The sequence below is a fragment of the Triticum aestivum genome, chromosome 6B (assembly GCF_018294505.1).
Source record: "Triticum aestivum cultivar Chinese Spring chromosome 6B, IWGSC CS RefSeq v2.1, whole genome shotgun sequence".
NCBI classification, from domain to species: domain Eukaryota; kingdom Viridiplantae; phylum Streptophyta; class Magnoliopsida; order Poales; family Poaceae; genus Triticum; species Triticum aestivum.
In genome coordinates, this window is record NC_057810.1 from 204,389,878 (window position 1) to 204,405,269 (window position 15,392).

The 15,392-nt window shown below is 48.7% G+C and overlaps 1 long non-coding RNA gene across 1 annotated transcript; it reads right to left on the reverse strand.

Annotated features, from left to right (window-relative positions):
- Positions 1–5,205: 5,205 nt before the first annotated feature.
- Positions 5,206–6,546, reverse strand: LOC123133963 (uncharacterized). Its single transcript, XR_006465448.1, has 3 exons — positions 5,948–6,546; positions 5,620–5,839; positions 5,206–5,523 (listed from the first exon to the last, which is right to left on the reverse strand). It is a non-coding gene; the product is annotated as an uncharacterized lncRNA (long non-coding RNA).
- Between the last annotated feature and the right edge of the window lie 8,846 nt (positions 6,547–15,392).

Genomic DNA, 15,392 nt, shown 5'->3' on the forward strand with positions numbered 1-15,392 from the left:
CCCCCCGGGTTGGCAACCCCGCGAGTGATGAGGGAAACGTAGGTGCGTTGGCATGCGCATGTCGCCGGCCGGCCGCGCGCGCATGGGCTGTCATGGCTTGGCAACCGGTTCAGCGCATGGCCGGCCATGTTCCGCCAGCATGTGTAGGCAGGCACCAAAAGCTAGCTAGCGCAGATGGGACACCCTCCCGCCACACCGACATCATCGATGGTAGAAAATGGGGCAATGCTGAGAACGACATCGCCATATCGGTGACCATCGGGTAAATGTAATTCTCCCGTCTTAGCATAGGCAGCATCCATGGTAATGGTGGTGCTGGCATATGGAGCCGTCCATGGAATTTTGGTGTCTCTCGAGGCGGAGGGAGTGTGTCGTGCGTGCTTTTGAGGAAAAGGCAAGGAAGGGGCGGCGTGGGCGCGCTCACATGGCGGCCACATGCGCTTCCTCCCCAAACTCGGCACATGAGTCCTTCCCCGGCTCTCCGTGTCACGCCGGCCTGATCGCGTGCGCTAGCTAGCTGTACGCGCACAGTACGCCTCCTCCTTGGACCTGCAGGTGCGTGCGTCTTCTTTTCTCTCTCTCGCGCCGTTGCGTGGCTGGGGCCGGCCGGCCGGGGATGGATGGATGGATGGAGTGGCATGATCACGGAGCACGCGCGCGTACGTACCTACACCCCATGTGAGCTTTAAATTTCTCGGCCTGGTTGGTTTGTTTGTGCGGGGCGGAGATACGCGGGATACGAGGGTATGAGATGAGATGCGTATCCCGGTGTCGCATGCATGATACGGAGCAGATGCAGCAGCAGCAGCAGGCAAATCCTAACAAGAAAGGGCTTCTTTGGATCACAAGATTTGCAAAACAAACGAATAGAAAAAATGGAGGATTTGATTGCCATGACATAGCCAATCCTGTGGATTTTTTTCAGAGGTCAGACCTCATGTGTAAATTCCTTTGGAATCAGCACCTTGGAGACCCAATCCTGAGGAATTTTAATGGCCCAATCCTTTGATCCAAATGCGTTTCATAGGAAACAATCCTGGGGATTGATATCCCATGAAAATCCTGTGAAAATCCTCCAATCCAAAGAAGGCCAAAGATTTGGGTGGGATTTTCCTGCGAGCGGCGGTGCATGGCTGTGAAGCCTGTGAGGAGGTTTCGGGGGGAAATGTCGATGCGAGAGCTCTGAGATCAGGTGATGAAGACCGTGATCTCGACCTCTGTTCATGTGTTTGTGTCAGATGGGCTATAGCATGAGATGCAGTAATGCTACACCTACGGGGAGACTTTTTACAGACTTCACATAGTAGCAAACGTGGAAGAATAGGATTGGGTTTAAGAGGTGAGAAGCCCCCCCCCCCCCCCCTCCCCTATCCTGAAAATCAAAGAAGGCTAGTTTGATTAGTTGAAACTTGGAAGAAGTTATTAGTTCTGTAAAGGTCCGTGAGTCTACCATTTTTGGCATGAGATGTTGTGCCGGACGGGCCATAATAAGAGTGATGGTAGCTAGGTCGACTTAGTAGAACAATATTTTTCCGGAAATGTTAACGTCCACACGTGTGGGCGTTTGCACATCGCCCACACGCCTCCATCACCACTCATTTTGCCACGTATGAATAGATGATATTAGCATAATTTTTTTTGGTTTTCGGCTTAAAAATGCTGTATCTTCTAAATAAAAAAGCGAACTAAAAATCCGTTTTCACCATTAAATCCGTCTCGACGAGATCTTCAAAACTAGACCCCATGTTGATATGTTTCGACGATTTTTTTTTTTTTGCCAGAAGTTGCCACGATGTTTACACTGCAGTTGCCATAGGGCTTAAACTAAAGTTGTCGTGTGGCAATTTTAGTTTGTAGATCATGGCAATTTTAGTATTTTGATGATGGCAACTCCAGTACTTTGATCATGAAAATTATTTTTTGTATGAACCATGGCAATTTTACGTGCATGTATCATGGCAATTTTTGTTTATGGTTCATGGCAAGTCTAGTTTCTTAATTCCCCGTTTTATAAATGTCAAAATTTATTTTTAAATGTAGAAGAAAATAGCTGAAACATATCATGGCAACTTCAGTGTAAACATCATGACAATTCATATGCAATAGACATGGCAACTTTTAATCCAAAAAAAAATTCATCAAAACATATCAACATGGGATCTAGTTTTGAAGATCTCATCGCGAGGGATTTAATGGTGAAAACGGATTTTCAATCGGATTTTTCATTTAAGAGATAAAACATTTTAAAAACTAAAAATCCAAAAAGATTCCTGCATGTATGCATGCGATGACGTGGCAATCTGTTTACATTAGAGACGTGTGGTGCGTCTCTCTTCCTGCCACACGTGTGGCAGTTAGCGCGCCCCTATTTTTTTTCTATGTATAAATAGGCTTTTCGCTATTTTTATGTAACATAGATGCTATTTTTCATTCGACCGGTTTTAATTTGCTTTACCGAAAATGACTTTCGCCCCGCTTTATATATAAAGCAAACCATCATAGCCACAAGGTTCAACACAGCACACACACAAGGTAGCACGACACCATGTACGGAGTACGAAAAGGTACTGCTGAGGATACATCTCAACAAGCCCTTAAAATGAAAAGAGAAAGGCAGGCGCGCCGCAAACGAAGAAGCTAATCCGGCTCCAGTGGTGGTGGAGGAAGCGGCGGTGCCAAGCAAAGAGCCATCGAGCGAAGGTCAGCGGTGATGATGTTGATGGCGTCCCGATCCTGAGGGCGGCTAAGCGGCCGCCAGAGCTGCAAATAGACACGCATTTTGAACACCGCGTCGGTCGCACGTCACAGAGGGACACGCTAGATCACAAGCTTATTTTGAACCATCCAAAGCGTCCATGCCCAGTGGCCAGCCACCTAATGTGGCGGCCCATTAGGGGTAAGGTCTGAAGCTCGGTGAAGAGATCCGGGAAGTTGGTGTTGCACCAACGACAACCAACCATCTCGCGGAAGCAACTCCACAGGAACTGGGGGACATCAAAAAAAAGAATATATGGTCTGAGTCTTCCGCCGTCCCATATAGAGGATAGATCCCATTGCCCGGGCCATGCCGCTTGAGCACCTCCACGCCGGAAGAAATGCGGCCCCGAATCCATTGCCTAGAAAGATCCTGATCTTCAGAGGAAGCCTGGTCGACCATATCATCACCAAGGGCACAGGTCCATTCGTGCTGGATTTTCGAATCAACTGTTTTTTTTTCACTTTTCATTGAACTTCACTCAAAGTTTCTCTGGATGTCCAATCTCGTGCTGTGATTCGTGCTCGATTTTTGAATCAACTGTTTTTTTCGTTTTCATTCAATTTTTGGACATTCAATCGTACACTGTGATGGCTATAGCATTTCACCTTTATTCAAAATTTGATATTTTGTCTTCACTATTACGTCATTCTTCGAATAACTATATAATTTCTCTCCTCTTTTATTGTCCTAAAATTACTATTGCCTATGCGCATACATTGACCCTTATGAACGCGCGCACACACACCCTATCCTTATGAGCACCCCCGAGAGACCAGAGTCAACAGATCATCTTAAGATTTTATGAAGTCATCGTAGGCACCTCGTAGCAGGCGCCTCATAGTCGACGGAAATCTTTCCTCCCACTGAACACGCATTGTCGGAAATCCGGAAATAAATCCATGATAAATGCGAACATCAGGGCTTGAACCCTGATGGGCTGGGGACCATTGTCCACCCACCCAACCACAGATCCACAGTCTTTAGTTTCACATTACAGTTTTGAGACTCGGACATTGCGGTTTACCTTTTTATTGTAACGAATAACTTGAATTACTATGAAATTATGTCCATGCTACCATTGAAAATGATGATTAACTTTTTATTCTCCGACGGAGTTAATGTTATCAGAGTGCACCTTTTATAGTTCCAAAGAACTTAGAAATCCAATTCGGCTCTTGAGAGCATATGGTCTTGCTAACAGAAATAGTTTTATTGCAAATTTCAAAAAATAAAATATAAAACATATATGTGTTCATTGTCACACCCAAATGCTACATGTGAATTTTTATGGTGAAAGCTTAAGCATTTTAACCTATGCAAAAAGAAAGTCAAACGCCAGATGTTACCTCCAAATATTACACTTATTTTTTTTTCGACAAAGCACTTCTATTCTGTTTCGCATGATAATCGTCAAGCATGCTTCGTTACACTAACAAGAATACCTATCAAAAATTCAGATTTTTTTGAATTTTATTTTGAATTTGCTATTCATTCGAGAGCATATACACCTAGAGCCAAAATGGCCCTCCCGAAGCATTGGGAAAAGCTTATATTCAAACTAGATGATACCCTGCACGTTGTTGCGGGAGTTTGTAGTGTTGTAAACTATTGAAGGAAAATTCATTGAGTGACAAATATTTAAACTATGAAAGTTACCCTAGATTGCAGTTGCGGGGTGTTACAGGTCTGCCATCAGTGTAACGAATATAAATCAAAGTGATTATCACACAGATAGAAATATTAAAGATTTGGTATGGAAATAGAATTTTGAGAGAGTACTAATGAGAGTTCTTCTTGATTACAAATTAAGGTGTTCACTGTAGTGATACTAATTTTGAATTTAGACATTGAAATTGGTAATTTTATGAAGTTGTAGTGTAGTTCGCGAGAAGCTTCCTGCGTGGTTGACAATGTAGAATGTGTGGTCATCATGGTAACTGTATATCTTCTTCGTAAAAGAAATAACTGAGGGCACTGTGTCTTCTATATGTGAGCTACATATGAAACGTTCAGATGAGTGTCTAGAACATCATGCCTCTATAATAAGAGAAAAGAATGTGAAAAATATGGATTGAGGAATGTGGACAATAAAAAAAATAGGATCTTCGCTATTCCGCTGTTGTCAAAAGTATAAAATGCATTACCTATTACCCTCTTAATTACAAATGGAGTACAGAATGTAACTAAATCTGATAAGAAAATCAATATTGATGTGTAAAATAATTTGATAGAATCCATAGATTTTTTTTTCTTCTATCACCATCCTATATAATTAAGAATGAAATACAATATTTTTCTATCAAATTCACAGTTTTCTTCTATCAAGGTGTCCACCATCCGCTCTACTACAAAGATACTTTTTTCTAGAAAAAAGTATTGCATGATTTCCTTACAACGTTGCCATGAGTGTACAATACCACATGGACGTATAGTACCCAGGCATACACATACGGCGTACCACGAAGGACAACTGTCCAAGCCATTCGCACAGAGCAAAAAATGCACCCTACAATCCAATCACTGGAAAGCTCTGCCTCAACCAAGTTTGCCGCACCGCGCCTCGTCAAGCTTCTATGTCGCCAGTGCGCATGTCTGAGCAGGGACATAGGTTGACACTGTGAAAAAGAGGAGCACTGTCAAAAAGAAAAAATCAAGCCGCAAGAATCACCGGAGCAAAGGAGGACATTTTCAAGTTCATGAAAATAGCCCGGGCGCCGACCCAACCACACGCTCCTCTGGCCCAGCAGTCACCTCCCAACGATCACCTGAAAACATATCAGAAGCCATCGCAGCTTCATTTTTTTTTTGAAACAAGACAAAAGACTTGTCATTTTCATTGATTAAGAAGGAGTGAGAATTACCTGGTTAATTGACGGAAAACCGGGCTAAAACCGATACAACCAACCCACATAAAGTGGGTACCACCGGCCAACCTGGCCACCGACATGGGATCACAGAGCTACAAAGAGGGAAAGACATCCGTCGAGCAGTCGCAAGTGTCATCGTCATCACCGGCTACCTCTGAACGGGCGACTCCGACTTCACCATAGACCTTCATCGTCGAAGCCGACCCGCAAACAGCTACACAGAAACCATGACAGCACATCGCAGCTTCATCACAATTCATACAGATACAGGCTACATCTGTCCCCCCACCTCAAGGCGAAAAAAAAAGACTCGTCTACATACCTAACCGCACCAGCATGAAGAAGCAAACCCTACCAGAATCCATGACCTCGTCGGATCACCACACGACCACGACAGGATGGACTCAGAGGGCTTTATTCCTTTGCAGCATACCCTCCACCTGAGATGCGCCGCCCGAAGAAATTATAGACACAGATCTACAATCTCCAGTAGCGCGCCACCTCTACCATCTCTCCCATGTCCATCCGCCAAGAACGGCTGGCGGAGGCGAGAGAGAACAACAAGTTCGGCCGCTGGAAGCCTCCTCTCGAGATGCCTTTTTTCGCCAAGATTTATGATTGAGAGCGAGAGGGTTTGAGGGAAGTCACCATAAGAGGAGAGATAATTGAAAGAGATTGCTTTGATTTTGGGGGCGGCTTGGAGAGGAAGATCTACTATATACTATATTCCAACTCGGAGACAATCGGAAGAGGAATGGTGCCAAGATGGAGGCCTCTTGATTTCCCACTGGTTGATCATGAAGCCGAAAAGACTCTTTACGGATCGGAGGGGAGAATCCAAGGGGCCAACGCCTCTTTGGTTGCCAAGATCGAAGGAAAACGGGAGCTGACGGGAAGGTGTGTGCGTAGGAAGGGCGCTGATCTGCGCCGGTCGACCGGCCGAGTCGTTCCGCCGGTCTGCCTGTGTCCGTTGGATTCATCCATCGGTAGACGTAGGATTTGTCTCCATTCAGCCATGATTGTCTCTCAGCCCGCATCTCGCATGCGCACATGAAAAAAAAGATGCATCCAGCTTCTTCTCAACAGCTCGCGCACAGCTCTCCCCCACGCATCTTCCCACTTTTCCTAGGGTGGAGACCTGTGAAGTGCCCCCTCAACTCTCGCGCGGCGCCGGCGTGCTGCACCTGAGCCGTCAGCCGCCCTCACCGGCAACTGCCCTGACTGTACCGATCTACTCGACATCGAGCTCACAGCAGCACGATCCACCGCTCGCCGAACCGCTGGTCGTCGTTGGTAGTTTCGGTGGTCGCCGTTTGTAGCATCCGCTCGCCGACGCTCGTGGCACGCGGTCACTGCAACTGCCCTTGTTGCTCGCCATGGCGCCACCGGCCGGCTTGTAGCAGCGCCTGGTTGTAGGCTTGTAGCATTTGTAGTTGCCGATCCCAGCTCTGTGCACCTACAGTTGTAGCATCCGGCGGCGCCGGTTCCAGCTCCGCCTATCTATGGTTGCAGCATTCGGCAACGCTGGTCGCCGCTCCACTCACCGACGATTGCAGCACCCCACGTGCGGGTTCCAGCTCTGCGTGCAAGCGGTAGTAGCACCCTGCGCTAGTCGAAAAAAATGGCCACTTTTCATTGTAGCATTTCTGATTGGCGTCGCAGCTTTCTACATTATCGGTCGAAGCTTTCTGAGTTGCCGTTTGCAGATTTTGCTAGCGCCGGTCACAGCTATTGCTGGTCGCCCAGTGGCCGGCCGCATGTCCCGTCGCCTTTTCGATTGAAGCTTTTTTCATGGCCGGTTGTAGCTTTCTCTATTGCCGCTTGTAGCTTTCTTCAGTCGCGTACTACTGGTTGCAGCTTCGGCCATGTACGGTTGTAGCTTTTATCGTCGCTAGTGGTAGCTTCTGCGGTGGCCGGTTGCAGCACCCGTCGTCGGGCCGTCGTCCCCGACGACGTACATGCTCTGGAGGTATGTGGTGCAAGGATGACAACGGTGGGGTGGGGCCGCTCACAACGTCGCCAGCAGCCTTGCCGGTATAGTATATGGGTATCACGCTTCGTGGCATGCCTTGGTAGCCTAGAGCACGGATAAGAGCTTGCAGCGGCGGAGCTATGGGGCGGGGCCGGCTCGCCGGTGCGTAGCCAAGGGGAGGGCGTCGTTCCGCGGCGGCGGCGGCTTGCCGCATGGAGTCAGGGGTGGGAGGGGCCGGGTTGTGCGGTGGCTGGTTTCATCGGATTGTCAATCTGAAGTCGGGAAGACGATAGAGAGAGAGAAGCGAGACATAGCTAGACATAGTCTCAGACGCACGATGAGATTGGATCGCAGGATGCGCGTGTGACCGGCGAATCATTGGGCCGGCGCGCCGTTGTTAAAGGTTTCCCGCGTAGGAAAGGGGGTCAAACGAGAAGGTGTGGGTCTGACGCTGGTGGTAATGAAAGTCTCATGCGGGCCAAATAGACAATTTTGATGATGTGGCATAGAATTAAATAAAAAAAGATATGGTTGAATATCATACAATGATACCGTATCATAATAAATGCAATGCTATTATGTGTCATGCATAAAGTCATCTACTCCCTCCTTTCCGGTTTATAGGGCTTATCTCAAAATTTTAGTTTTTCCATTTTATAAGGCTCAATTTGGTTATCTCCCATCACATGTTCAGATTCCAAGGTGCATTAAATCATTGCATGCAAGTATTGAGAGAAAATTGACCAATGCATGTACTTTATGCATGCATGCATTGCAATTAATGCATTGATAAACATAATTTTTTAAGAAAAACAAGAGCATTAATTAGGTGATTTTGCAAACTATGAAAAATATTCCACCACTCACCATCTACCTTGGTTGGTGAGATTTTTGAATTGAGCCTTATAAACCGGAAAGGAGGGAGTATGATACTAGTACATGATACTATGCATTAGGGAGGTAGTATCACACACTAGTATTATATGCATGATACTAAGAGCTTGTTTGGTACCAATAAGTCACCTCACTTATAAGTCATGCTTGTTTGGTTGTCACCTGACTTATAAGTCACCTGACCACACCTTTTCACATCAATCCGCATCATGCAGGTGATGGGACCCACGCAAAAGGAGGTGACTTATAAGTTTTAAGTTAGGGTGGAGCAACTTATGACTTATAAGTTAAGGTGACTTATAAGTTGGGTCCGTTGCAAAATAAGTCATTTTTTTTTCACTTTTTGACTTATAAGTTGGTGACTTATTTGTAACCAAACAGGCCCTAACTTATGATACTACTTATTACAAGCAGCCTGAGTATAAATCCATTCATGGGATAACTGAAGGCTGATGTGGCCGTTCTATAGGATGGTCAAAAAGCATGTCGGTCCCTGATGTGAGCCATAAATGAAATACTGATGTGGCAGGGCTGATGAGGTGGATAGACTGCATGTGAAGAAAAATAAGATAGTAAGAATGAAATATTTAGATATTATAGATGCCGGAGGTTTGCATACTCCATGGACATCATCAGAGCACGACTGGGTTAAACTAAACACGGATGGTTCTCTGGCTAGATCGAATGTCATACCACAAACGACATGGTATTACGGGATGATACTGCAGTGATAATACTTACGTCATGTTGGCAATTATTCACTTGTTATGATGCCCTTGAGGTTGCGCTATCCGCGATTAAGGAAGGAGGGGTGCTTGTGACACGACGGAGTCAATTGCCCATTGTGAATTAATTAGATTGTTTGGAGATGATTTTTTGGCGCACAAAATCAAATGTCTCATTTTTTAGAAAAGAAGGAAGACTCCTGGCCTCTGCATCTGTGCGATGCATGTAACCATTTTATTAACTATTTACAAAAGACCTTACGAAGAAATACATCAGTAAGTCTGAAGCCACTGTCTAGACAACATCTGTCGCTACTCCTATCCAGTTGATGAAGAGATGCTGATAGTCCGGACCTAATACCACAGACCTCGCAACCAAGTCTAACATCTAAGACCCGATGCCCTAACCAAGCCACTTGCCGGGTCTGGGGCACACACCGGTCCGGCGCCAGAGGCCGCCGTCGTCAACTGTCACCACTCCATCTTCAGAGTTGTACTGATGCATCAACCTTGCTCGTCTAGCTGTCGTCGACGCCACCACGACGCCCAATGACACCACTTCCCTATGCGCAAACAGCTGAGCACGTCGCGCTCGCCACCGGTACACCTCAGCACCATGCCGCCAAGTACCACCAACCGACACAACTTGAAGTCTTTGGAAGATCTGTCATGCGTAGCACCTGCCGGCCAGGCATGACAAAGCGTAGCACCTGTCGGCCAGACATAACTTGACATCTCCACCGAAGCTCCCTGCAAGACCAAGCCGCTCCACCTCCTGCCTCTGACTTTCAGCGCCGCTTCACAAACGATGCTCCCAAGAGAGAAACGACACCGCAGTGCCGCCATCGTCCGATCTAGAACACCAGATCCTAGGGTTTCCCTGGAGCAACACGAGTGGGTCGATGATAGTTACACGATGATGCCTTCATCAAGGTAACAGCGTAGAACGCCGCCATCGCCTGTTGTCGTCCTGGTTTTCGCGGGCAACCATGTCTCCCCAACTCGCAACGGGAACTAGATGATGGATCTCGAGATCCGACCACCCAACCTCTAGCTGGCCACCTCCGACGAAGAAGATGACCACCGTTGGCTACACCGGCCAGAACAGATCTGTCAGAGGTACCGCTGAGCAGTCCACCAGGCCCTCGACGTCGTCGCCGATCTAAAGCCAGATGACGCGCCGCCGCCCTATCCCTGCCAGCCCCCGTAGGCAGCCGCCCGTGGCCTGAGGCTAGACCTAGCCATGGGAAGCCCGGCCCGGCCGGCCCGGCCAGAAAAAGCCCGACCCGGCCCGGCCCGACGCTGCCCCCAGGCCGGGCTCGGGCCTAGATTTTGAGCCCGAAGGCTAGGCCGGGCTGGGTGTCGGTGTCAAAACCGGCGGATCTTGGGTAGGGGGTCCCGAACTGTGCGTCTAAGGCCGATGGTAACAGAAGACAGGGGACATGATGTTTTACCCAGGTTCGGGCCCTCTCGATGGAAGTAATACCCTACTTCCTGCTTGATTGATCTTGATGATATGAGTGTTACAAGAGTTGATCTACCACGAGATCGTAGAGGCTAAACCCTAGGAGCTAGCCTATGATTATGATTGTTACCCCACTACGGACTAAACCCTCCGGTTTATATAGACACCGAAGGAGGCTAGGGTTACACAGAGTCGGTTACAAAGAAGGAGATCTATCATCCGAATCGCCAAGCTTGTCTTCCACGCAAAGGAGAGTCCCATCCGGACACGGGACGAAGTCTTGAGTCTTGTATCTTCATAGTCCAATAGTCCGGCCAAAGCATATAGTCCGGCTGTCCGGATACCCCCTAATCCAGGACTCCCTCAGTAGCCCCTGAACCAGGCTTCAATGACGATGAGTCCGGCGCGCAGATTGTCTTCGGCATTGCAAGGCGGGTTCCATCTCTGAATACTCCAAGGTAGATTTTGGACACAAGGATCGTGTCCGGCTCTGCGAAATAATTTCCACACACCATCGTAGAGAGCATAATTTTTCATGAACCGAATCCGCTGACATTTTTCTTCATAACTTGATATCACATTGTGGCCCAGTCCTTATCCAAACCGTTTCTCAACCAGCTACTGCGCATATTGCGAGGCGGTTTCGCGGGCACGTCTTGTCGAAGCAGAGATCGTGTCCCCCTTATCACGGGACTCTCATCAATACGGGTGCGGGTAGCCCAACCGTATCGCCAATCGCGGTGAGGGGGGAACGAGCAGGTTCCATCAGACAAGTAGGGAGGCGCAAAAGTTTTTATTGCCTCTATAAAGAGATAAGGCCTCCTCCTCTTCACCTACCCCCTTTCGCTCGTCCATTCCCTTCCGCTCGAGCCCTAGCGCCCAAGCGCTTGTTTTTTCCACAAAAAGAGGTTCTCCGAAGATGTCCGGATCCGGAGCAGGAGGCAAGTGGATGGCCTCTACCGTCCAGGAGAAGGATATCAAAAGGCTTCGAGAGGCCGGGTACCTGGCCAAGAAAATCGACCACCGTCTTCCGACGGCGGGACAGATCGTCCCTAATCCGGAACCTCACGAGAGGGTTGTGTTTCTTCCTCATTTCGTCTGCGGGCTCGGGTTTCCCCTCCACCCCTTTGCTCGCGACATCATGTATTATTACGAGATTGATTTTCATGATCTGTCCCCTAATTCTTTCCTTAACATCTCGACGTTTATTGTCGCGTGTGAGGCCTTTCTCCGTATTTCACCACACTTCGGCTTATGGCTGAAGATCTTCAATGTGAAGCCCAAGGTGGTGAACGATGAGCACGCCGAGTGCGGAGGTGCCATGGTGAGCAAGATGCCCAAGGTCACATGGCCGACATGCACCTTCAATGATTCCGTCAAGGAGTGGCAGCAGCAGTGGTTCTACATCACTGAGTCGCGCGGCAAAAAGTGGGCTGTAGCTCCCGAATTCAGATCCGGGGGGCCCTACGGCTTACGTCCTGGCCCAAGAAGGGCCTGAACTAGTCCTCGTCCGATGAGCTGTCGGTGCTCCAAACGCGAGTCAAGGGCGTGGTAGACAAGGACGTCAAACTCGTCAATGTAGTCCAAGTGATGTTAGTTCGCCTGATTCTTCCTTGCCAACACCGGACCTGTAATTTGTGGGAATACGACCCGGCCGAGCACCAGACCCTACGGGAGCTCTATGGCTCCTCACACAAGGATATCTGGAAGGTGCTCTTCAAGTCCGGCAAACCGTGGCCAGACTCCACCGAAGATCGTGGGTATCAACTATCCCGCCCTGCAAGTCCGGCAAGTTATTGCTATGTTCTGTCCCTCCATGTTTAGCTAGCATATACCAAGGGAGACGCTTCATCATGCTTTCCACAATTACTCCAGGAATGGACGAAGAAGGCAGGGCGGATACATTGTCCGGCCCCGCTGCCAGAAGAACCGGCAAGACCACTTCTGACGAAGATGCTGGTCCCAGCGCCTTACAAGGCACCGAAGAAAGAGGCCTTCAAGGAGGCCAATGAGACCCGGAGCAGCCTCCGTCGCCGTGGTGCTTCGGACACAAAATCCGAAGACTCCAACACCCATCCTTCCTCCGAAGATGAAGAGGAGGAGGAAGAAGATGAGTCCTCAATGGGGGGAGGAAAGAAAAGGACGGCCTCCTCATCCTTGGAGGCCGAATCGCCAAAGAGGGGAAAAAAATCCCCTTCCAAAGGCGTCCACCACGGCTACCAATAGCAGCCTGGAGTGGGATCCCAGGGCCCAGCACCTGGTAAAATCGCGAGTACCTGAAATCCGAACACGCCTACGCGTCCAAGATCACTAAGGTGTAATATTTTAACTTGCGCCATACTTTGTGCAGCCCAGCGAGGTCTCGCGCCGAACAGTCCTCATCGGAGGATTTACTAAGCTCAGATGCCCTAGAGAGCGAGACGCCTCCGGAGGCCCCTTCCCTGAAGCCTGGGCGTGACACCGAGGTGTTGTCTCAGCAGGACCCAGACCAGGGAGGGCACACCTCTGGGTCCGGATACACGGGAGCGACGGCTCCCATGAGCGTCGATGGCGGGGGCGATCTTAGATTCGGCCCATAGCCGGACACGGTCCCGGAGACCTTTGAGGCTCCAAGATCAGGCAGGCGGCCCCCCTTGACTGAAGGAAGTGAGCCCGCTCCGCCAGCAACCTCTGTCCAACCAGAGCTGCAGGGCAGCTTATCGACAACACTAAAGAGTGCTTCGATCATCGATGAACATCGCACCCTTATGGGTGCGGTGATTGAAAAGATTCAGTCCGCCAAGAGCGGACTGAATGAGTCCTGCATCAACCTTATAAAAGGCTTTGAGGTATGTTCTAAGAACCTTTGAAGATTTTCATAGTATGGATAGTAGCCCCTGATGCATTGTCCGGTGAAAGAGAGAACCGGACAGGGGATCAAATATCTGCTTCACAGGAGACTCAGTTGATGACATATATCGTTTATAAACAGTCGTCGGTAGCGACGACCGCCTCTCATACTGCGGAAGTATCCGGACTGAAGCAGAGTCTGGAGCTGGCCGAAGAACTTGGCCGAGTGAAGAAGCAGTTGGAGGACAAGCAAGGTATGTCGAAACCTTGATAAGTTTAGCACAAATGAGTAGTTGTGCCCGATGAAATTATTTGTATTGTGTGTTCTAGGAGCAAATGCCAAAATTGAGGCACTTAAAAAGGCTGTGGCCGAAGCCGAAAAGAAGGCCTCCACGGAGCAGGCTCTTCGCGAGAAACACGAGGCCAGGGTCATTGAAGCTGAACGAGAGCTTCAGGAGGCTGTGAAGAAAAGCGAGACTTTGGAGCAGAGTCTATCAGGGAAAGAATCCGAACTCGCCTAGGCTCTGCAAGCCGCAACTGATGCTCGGGAGGAAGCCCAAGGTGCTTTGAAGGACATTCGGGAGGCGAGAAGGATTGCGGCCGGTAGGGCTTTTCTTATTTAAAGCGATTTTTATGTAGTGACAGGAGAGATTCAAGATGACAAATTGAATTCTTATTTCTCCAGGGGCGTTTGCGGATCTGCCATGCAGCATATCTAATGCTGCTCAATTCTACCGAGCTGAGGAGAAGAAGACTGCGGAAAAGCATTTCTGGTCACAATATTTGGCACCAAACTATCCGGTGCCATTTGTCGATCAGCTGAAGCAGCTGATCGAACTGTACCAGGCGGGCGATTTAGCCATGAAGGACTTAGTTGTCCGGCTATGGCCCGCCGAGCCAATTCCAAGCAGTTACTTCGGGCTCATGAAGCGGATCGTGAGCGCTTGTCCTCGGCTCGAAGTTATTAAGCGGTCGGTCTGTATAGAAGGTGCACGAATGGCATTCGCCCGTGCGAAAGTGCATTGGGGGAAGCTTGATGCTGAAAAACTGATGACTGAGGGACCGCCGGAGGGTAAGGAGCACTGCAAGCCCGAATTATATTATGATGGTGTCCTGAAAGGAGCTCGCCTTGTGGCGGAGCAATGTACCAAAGACGTTATATTTCCCTGAAGACAGTCATGCTATCCTTTGTAATGCGGAACGCTGGCACTTTCATTATGTATTGCCCGTTATATAAAAGTTTTTCCTCCTGTGCGGCCGTTTGATATATATGAATCCTGAGAGTTGGCCAGTCGTCGGCTTCTGCCCCCACGTAGAAAGTACGGGGGTGTTCGGGACAAACCTGAACACTCTTTATCCCATTTTTTGGTCCTTGAAGGAGGTGTTCAGCACAGCGAATGAGACAATCAGACTATAGGGCTTTATCACTCTCACTTAGCCATAGGAATTCGAGTATGTTAGGCGCAGCCCCCAGTGTTCGGAAGACCGTACGAGGGGCTCTAACAGCACCTGATCGGAAGACCGATCCGTCGCACTCTGCATTTGTTATGGCATTATGCGGAATGAATCCTTAAAGATTTTACAACCTCTGCTACAGCTGACCAGCTCTCGCTGTATCATGACAGTTAGTTTTCGGCTTTCTCTACTGAGGTGCTCGTCCGGAAGAACCGGGACACAATCGCAGTAGTTCTCCCAGCGCAACCTTAGCCGATAGAGCGGAACGTAAGGTACCAAAACATGGGAGCCGGGCAAACCCAACTAATGACCCAAGACATGATTCGGAGTTGATGCATATAATGCTATAAGTTTGGGGTACCGGGCGACCGAGAAGGTGGCCGGACTTTGTTGCCATATTTTGGGTACAATGAAGCCCCTAGCGTAT